The following is a 7,544-nucleotide window of genomic DNA, read 5'->3' as shown; positions in this document are numbered from 1 at the left end:
TGATACGACCAGGAAAAGAATGCAGAGGACAGTAGAATCAACTCTTAGTTTCAGTTCTGCCCTAATAAAGCTACCCTACAAAGTGGATACACACCCGGAGTAACAGGAAGAGGATCCCAGGCTGAAGGAGCCCTTAGCTCCAGACCTCATCAGTACGCTGACCTTCAAATGACTCTTAAACTCCCTGTCCCGGGAGTCCTCACTTACTGCTTACATAGCTTTCTCCCACCGGTATATTATAAGAAAGGGCTTTACGGATGCTGTTCCCATTGTGCAGATTCTGAAAAAGGAAAAGGGTATCCCCAAACCACACGACTGGTAATCAGCAAAGTAGAACTGCAACTAGGAGTCTCTGATTCTAAGCTGAGGGTCCTCCTCACCCAGCTGGGTCATCTGCCCCTCCAAAGAGAGCACCAGTAAGTGGATTATCTCTGTTACCACCACCTCTAAAACGCTTTGGTGCCAATACTTTCTCCCCTGCGGCTGTCTTGAATCACTTCCCACACCTAACCTCTCACTGTCCCAAGCCCCTATTAGGGCCCACGAGGGCCCAGTCTCTGGAGAGTGGGCCAGGACCCCTGGCTCTTCCCCCCGGAAATGGGGGCTCCCCTCCAATGGGGAGCAGCACGATCCTCAGCAGGGCCACTCAGAAGCCAGGCTGTCATTTTAGAAGATTTGGGTTCCAACTAAATACTATTCGGGACTCAAAATAACCTCTCCAGTCTCCCTGCTTATTTCTTAAATGGAGTTCTTAACAGTAATGATGGCACCTGTGGGGGAGGAAAAAGAAAGGATTTAGGCTGAGAGTTGGTTTCATGTCACCTAAAAGGATTATTTTATACCATCAGAAAGATAATTCCCCTCCTACTGGGGGAGGATGGATTAGGTCTTTACTTCAGTTGGCACTTTATGAAAAGATTATTTAAAGATTATAGGACAAAATGGATACATTTGACAACATCTGCGAGGGCTGGGTTTTTTGGCTGCCTGAGAAACAATTGTTAATTTATACAATTAATAGATCGCTCACAGTGGTGCTAATCTAGAGGCCGCCTGCCCATAAATGTCCTCCACACACTCCTGCTGTGGAGTTTTCTTTCCCATCTCCCCGCTGATTTTTGATGAAGAATGATACAAAATGCCACTGCCTCCATGAAGTCTTCCCTGATCTCTCTACTTGGAAGTGGACACTCTTGCCTCCGGACTCCTTCCCCTCTTTGAAGGTATTATCAGCATGCTGCTTAGTGCAGGGGACCACCCTCTCCTCCTGGACCAGAAGCTTCTTGCACACATCATTACTCAGGCCCCATAAAGCTGTTGCATACCTCAGGTGGGGAGAAATTTAAACGCTTCTCTGTGCTCCCAGGTCTCAGCCATTCCCCCAGGCAGTATAGGGAAGGAAGGTCTTAGAGGCTTCCAGGGGTCAGGAGGGCACCAGTGTTGCTGGGGTAGGGTTCTGCTGCTCCGAATCTCACCATCTTGTTATTCACAGCTTTGGGGCTGAGGAATAGGCTAGGACCTGCCACCCGGAGGGGCCTCTAGAAAGCACTGAGGCCCAGAGCATCTTGGTCAGACATGTCAGATCTCAGGCAGCTCGGCTATTTCTGGTGGGGCAGTCATGAGAAAAGTACTTAGGAAAAGTACAGAGGATCCTGGATTACTTTTCGGAAAAGCCTCTGGGCGTGATATGACGGAAGCAAGTCTGCTGTACTCGGAGTCGAAAGCTCAATCTATGAATAGCACCTATATGCATTCACAGCACTGCCATCCCCAATGGCTACCCACTCTTTAAGCTTCTTCCCGTCACGGCCCTTCGGCCCACGCCAAACTAGAGCCAACCCTAACATTCATGCCTCAAACTCTTCCCTGCCTCCCAGAATGAGTTACTTCTGCCTGGACTGCCTCCCCTCAGCCCTTCCCTGCCCCATGAATTTCTCCTCCACTAGTTTAGACTCAGCTCAGATGTCAGCTCCTCTGTGAAGCCTTCCCTGATGCCTAGTATATATTATCTGAGACGTAGAGAAGCAAAAACCACCGTTTCTGAAAACATTCACTAATAAGTGGCCACTTGTGATAAATACTACTCAACAACTATTTACTGAGTGCCCATTGCATGCCAGGCACAGATCTCCAAACTTGGAATACAGCGGTGAGCAAAACACACAATTATGCCCATGCTCGTGGCCTTACACTCTAGCAAGGGGCAGGGGGTATCCGTACACGACAAGCACAGTGACAAGTAAATTATATAACATGTTAGAGGTTGGCTAAGTGTGTGCAAAACGGAAAAAGTAGAGAAGAGTCCAAGGGACAGAGAGAGTTGAGGGGGACAGGAGGAAGGGTGGACGGAAGGGGGCTGTTGGACAGGCCAGTTTTAGGAACTCAAGAGAAGGAAGGAGGGAAGCAGAGGCAGAGAGCAGGCTACAAGGAGTGTCTGATAAGCAGCCAGAAATGAGGCCAGCGTGGAAGCCAGGTGGTGAGGCGGTGTCGAGGAAGAAGGAGAGATCATCCCTGTCTACACTGCTGCTATGGAAGCAAGATGCATGCTCAGAGTCACGAGCCAGCAACACGGAGGGCAGAGGTGGGTTTTACAAGAGCAGGTTTGGTGGGCAGACTGGAGTGAGGGCTGACTGAAGTGAACCGGAGAGAGTGGGGAAACGAGAATGTGGAGGCAGCGGGTGTAGACAACCTGCTTGAGGTTGGCTGCGAAGGGGAGCAAAGACAAGGGACACGGGCAGGCGCAGAAAGGCACGGGGAAGAAAATAACAAAGGGCAAAGCACCAGGGCCACAGGCCAGGGGAACTTTTGCTAGAGTGGAGGGGGCGGACAGAACAAGTGCACACATGCACACGCCACGGGAAGTCCTGACTCCCTGCAAAACTGAAGTCTCATCCATATTCACCATGCTCGGGACCTGGGCCCTCTGTTCAAATGTATTCATTTATTCATTCATTCCACGGATTTTCACTGAACGCCCTCTACATGCCTGGTTTGTTCTAGGCACTCCCCAGGACACAGTGCAGACAGGCCAATGATCTCTGCTCGCCTCCTAAGTTCCTAAGTTCAAGAGACTCAAAAGACAAGGACATTTAACATCCCCTATAATAAAAGTTCTGATAAATGTTCACATTATGTCATTATTATAGCCGTCATCAAGATGTATCACCATGGTCTAGCCCCTACACTAGCCCCTACACTATAATATTTATAACTCCAGCACCTAACAGAGTTTCTGACATAGAGAAGGGACTTTTGAGATGCTTGTTGAATGAATATGTGAAACCTGAAAGATGAGAGAAAATCCTCATTTCAGGTTCCTCCATAACATTCACCGACGTGAGTTACCAAGCTATACCCTCTGAAAACAAAACATCCCCGTGACATCTAACACCTTTGGACAAAACAGTGATTCACACGGAAGTATGAAGCAGTATGCTTGGATCCTTTTCTCTTAACAACCAGCTCAGATGGGCCATCCCTTATCGACTGGACTTCTCCGTGGAGCGGGACAGGATGGAGATGTGGGTGAGATGCTTTGGAAACTGAGGTACCACCAGGTAAGAGAAGATGAGATGTCCTGGCCCAGCGGTTGGTCCTGCTTCAGCACGGTGACATCAAATACCACGGGAGGGGACGTGGGGGTGGGACACCAGAAGGGGTTCAGAGGGTGAACAGAGTTTGTAAAAGGGCTCCTTAGTTTGAGGACACTTGGAACTCCTGTGGCTGACAGTCCCAAGCTCCATCGCCAGCCATTTCCAGGTGGCAAGAAACAAAATGTCTAATTCTAAATTGGTGTTTCTGATTGTTTTAATTAGTAGGCTGACTATGTCTGATTAATTCTTTGCCCTTGCAAACTTCCCATCAGTACATATATTTGGCACCGTGCAAAAGCCGCTCGCCTTTCAATGACTTGTGCTCTGTGCGTCTGGAGAAGGGCAATCACGGAAGAACAAGCCAGAAAACAATTATTTGAAGGAATAAGAAGGAAGCTGGCACTTGATCTTATTACTTCTGACCAATTTCTTGCTTTCTGTTTAAGAATAAGAGCTCTAAATAGTTTTTTTTAAAGATTTTATTTGTTTATTTGACAGAGAGAAATAGAGAAATCACAAGTAGGCAGAAGAGAGAGGAAGCAGGCCCCCCACTGAGCAGAGAGCCCCATGTGGGGCTCAATCCCAGGACCCTGAGACCATGACCTGAGCCAAAGTCAGGAACTTAACCTACTGAGCCACCCAGGTACCCCAAGAGTTCTAAATAGTTTAAAGTGAAATGGAATCATTTTGAAATTGTACCTTCTGGGAAATGCTCCCACTGGGAGTGTCCAGCAGGCTGGAACCCACAGCCAACTCCACCCCCAAGTAGTTCAAACTTCAAGCTTCTTGTAGCCCTGATGAACAATTTCACCTTCCTCAAGTTCAAGACACTTGGAACGTCAATGGTAGGAGTTTTATGCACTTTGGGACCGGTCAGCACTGGATACTAAGAGACCAGAGAGGAACTTGATGTATATGAATAGGAAGAAACCAATAAAGGAAACTCGGGAGCAACTAAGCCACTTTAATGATGTCACTGAAGAAAATCATGTCTGGAAATATGACTCCAGTAGACGAGCCAAGTGGAATGCAACTGCCATCCAGGCGGCTGTCAGCCAGGCCATTAAGACCCCACACATCATCTGATTACTTGCAGAGAAATGGTCGGGGTCGGTTCCAGACAAGGTGAGTGGAGATGGATGGAGATCTCATGGTAGAGAAGATGGAAAGAGACCTGAACGCCCAACAGAAAGTGGAGATACTAAGTGCTCTCAGGACACTTGGAGAAAAGCTGACTGCGATCATAAGGCCCTCTTATCAGCAAACACAAGTCTCCCCTCAGCCAGTCTGAGAAAGTCTCTACAGACCTTGGCTCTGGAGGCAAACTTCTGGCACTGACAAGTTCTGATGTTGGACAAACAAAAAAAATGACATGGCATGGAAGCCTGGGACACTCTCACTATACATGGCATTTCTCTTCTAGGGATTCTGAATCTTTGCCAAGAAATCAAAAGACCCTAGAAATGCACTGATAACCTAAAAAAAAGGTGACTGAATAACACTGTTGTGGCTTCAGGTTATACCCTTCATCATGGTGCTTTGTGATCCTAGACTTGTTGGGATGATGGACACATGGGAACTTGTTCGTTATGTCTCTCATGTTTGAGAGAGAGAACAGGAAACAGCTTCTCTGCCCGTTTTTATCAAGCCTCCTTGTTTTTAAGTGTTGATAGTCAACAAAAAGAGAACTAGAAATTAAAATTAAAATTAAAAAATAAATTAAACCTTCTGTAAATTTTTATGGCTGAATATTATCATGCTATATGAGTAGACCTTGTTCTGTTTATCCATCCATTAGTGGACACGGGTTTTCCAGCTCTTGGTTGCTGTGGACATGGGGGCACAAGGCAGTATTAGAGTCCCTGCTTTCATTTCTTTTGGACACATACATATAAGTGGAATTACTGAATTCATACAGTGGGTTCTACCGACCTTTGGAGAAACTGCGAGACTGTTTCCTAAAGTGGCTGCACGATTTTCTGCCCCACCACCAAGGCATCGGGGTTCCCACTTTCCCGCATTCTCACCAACACGTGGTTTCCTGCTGCTGTTGCTGTTGTCTTTATAGTCACGCTTATGGGGTGATGTGGGATCTCACTATGCTTTTGATTTGCAGTTCCCTGATGACGAATGCTGTTGGGTACCTTTGCAGAGCTGTAAATCAGTAACAGCTTCCTGTTCAGCTTCCTCCGGGACTCGGTGATGGCAGCACATGACACCGGGGATGTGAATGGACTCGGTAATGCTCAATACAAGTTATTACTAAGATGATGCTTCCACACGAGGCACTGATGTGTGACTTTTACTCGGAGGTTTGGGTGCTTCTGAACAAGAGTGGTCCTGCACGGGGCATCCGGGTAAGAGATGGCAGAGGTCTTGTTCCTGTGGGCCAGTCCTAGCCACTCCCATGACTTCAGCCATTGAAGGGTAAATACTCGTAACAGCCTCGCACACGTGTTTCCAGCCACTGGGGGGGGGGGGCTGTTACCCCCCTCCTTTCGGCTGTGTGGAATGCAGTTGGGTCTAAAAAAGATTTTGACCTTCTTTTCCAGGCATATCTGTGTGTGGATTTGACCTTGTGGTTTTATTTATTTTTTTAAAGATTTACTTGTATATTTTAGAAAGAGAGAGAGAGAAAGATTGAGCGAGCACAAGCGGGGGGGAGGGGCAGAAGGAGAGGGAGAGGGACAAGCAGACTCCCCGCTGAGCACGGAGCCTGACACAGGGCTTGCAACCCTGAGATCATGACCTGAGCCAAAATCAAGAGTCAGAGGCTTAAACTACTGAGCCACCCAGGCACCCCTGACCTTGTGGTGTTAAATGATCTTAAACCACCATTAGCAATCTGACACTCTGACCATGTGACCTGAAAATTATTTTATATTCTGGCTTGTGAGGTCACACAAACAGTAGTGACTCAAATTTCACCGACCAGAGTTTATTCAGAAGCTCAAAACACTGTCAAATGCCCCTAGGCAAATGTTTCTAGAAATCCAGACCCAAGGAATCATCCACCAGGTATCCCACGCCCCAGAGCCCTCATGGTGCTCTGACTGAAGTAAAAATGGGGAGAACATCTCTCTCACCCTCTCTGAATACCTGGGGACCCAAGCAGGGCTGTGAGCACTGTGACCTCACAGAGCCCGTGGAGAGAACTCCTGAGGACTTCCGTCCACACCACAGGCTGCAGACCTCAGTCTGTGGGTCAGGAGGAACAGACCCCAAGCTATCTACCTACACCTCATCACCTCATCTCCCTCCTTCTCTGGCTCCTCACCCTTACGCCCGTTCTGCTGTGCCAGCTATGGCTCGCGCCTCACCTCCACCCTGCACTGACCTGTCAGGGATACTCCACAGTGCAGTACCATAGCCAAGGCCACGGGCTTTGGAGTCAACACAACCGGGGTTTCAGTGACAGCAGCACTAATTACACATGGCAGCCTTGGCCATAGGGCTTCCCCTCATAAGCCTCCACTTCCCCAGACACTAACCAGGGATAAGGAGACCTTCTTTCAGAGTCGTTACGAGAATTACGGGGTTTAGGAGAGCAGCTGGTGCAGGGCACGGCCCGATCAATGTCAACTTACCTTTTTTTTATATATTTTTTTTTTTCTTGCAGTTGTTTCATGCCTAAATCTGAACCAATTCTCATCCCTCTCACCATGAATATCTCAGACTAAGTCCCCATCACCTCTTGCCACATTGTTCTAAGAACGTGCTTACGCTTGCTCCTGCTTCCCCGCGGTGAGCTTGCACAAAGCAGAAGGAAGGCGCCTTCCCAAGTGGGAGTCGGATTATGCGTACTTAAAACTCCCAACACATCAGGATAAAGCCAACCTGCTCTCCACAGCCCCTGCCTGCCCTGCCCCCAGCTCTTCATCCTCCTCCTACCCTCCGCCCCCTCTGCCCAGCCTCCGTGGCCACCTCGCTTTTCCCAGGCACACTACGACC

At 48.3% G+C, this 7,544-nt stretch overlaps 1 pseudogene; it reads left to right on the top strand.

Moving 5' to 3' along the window:
• Positions 1-3,432: 3,432 nt before the first annotated feature.
• LOC131830214 (protein LZIC-like) lies at positions 3,433-6,929 on the top strand (annotated as a pseudogene).
• The last annotated feature ends 615 nt before the right edge of the window (positions 6,930-7,544 follow it).

Source organism: Mustela lutreola, chromosome 4 (assembly GCF_030435805.1).
Source record: "Mustela lutreola isolate mMusLut2 chromosome 4, mMusLut2.pri, whole genome shotgun sequence".
Lineage (NCBI taxonomy): Eukaryota > Metazoa > Chordata > Mammalia > Carnivora > Mustelidae > Mustela > Mustela lutreola.
This window is presented reverse-complemented; position numbering and strand designations above follow the sequence as displayed.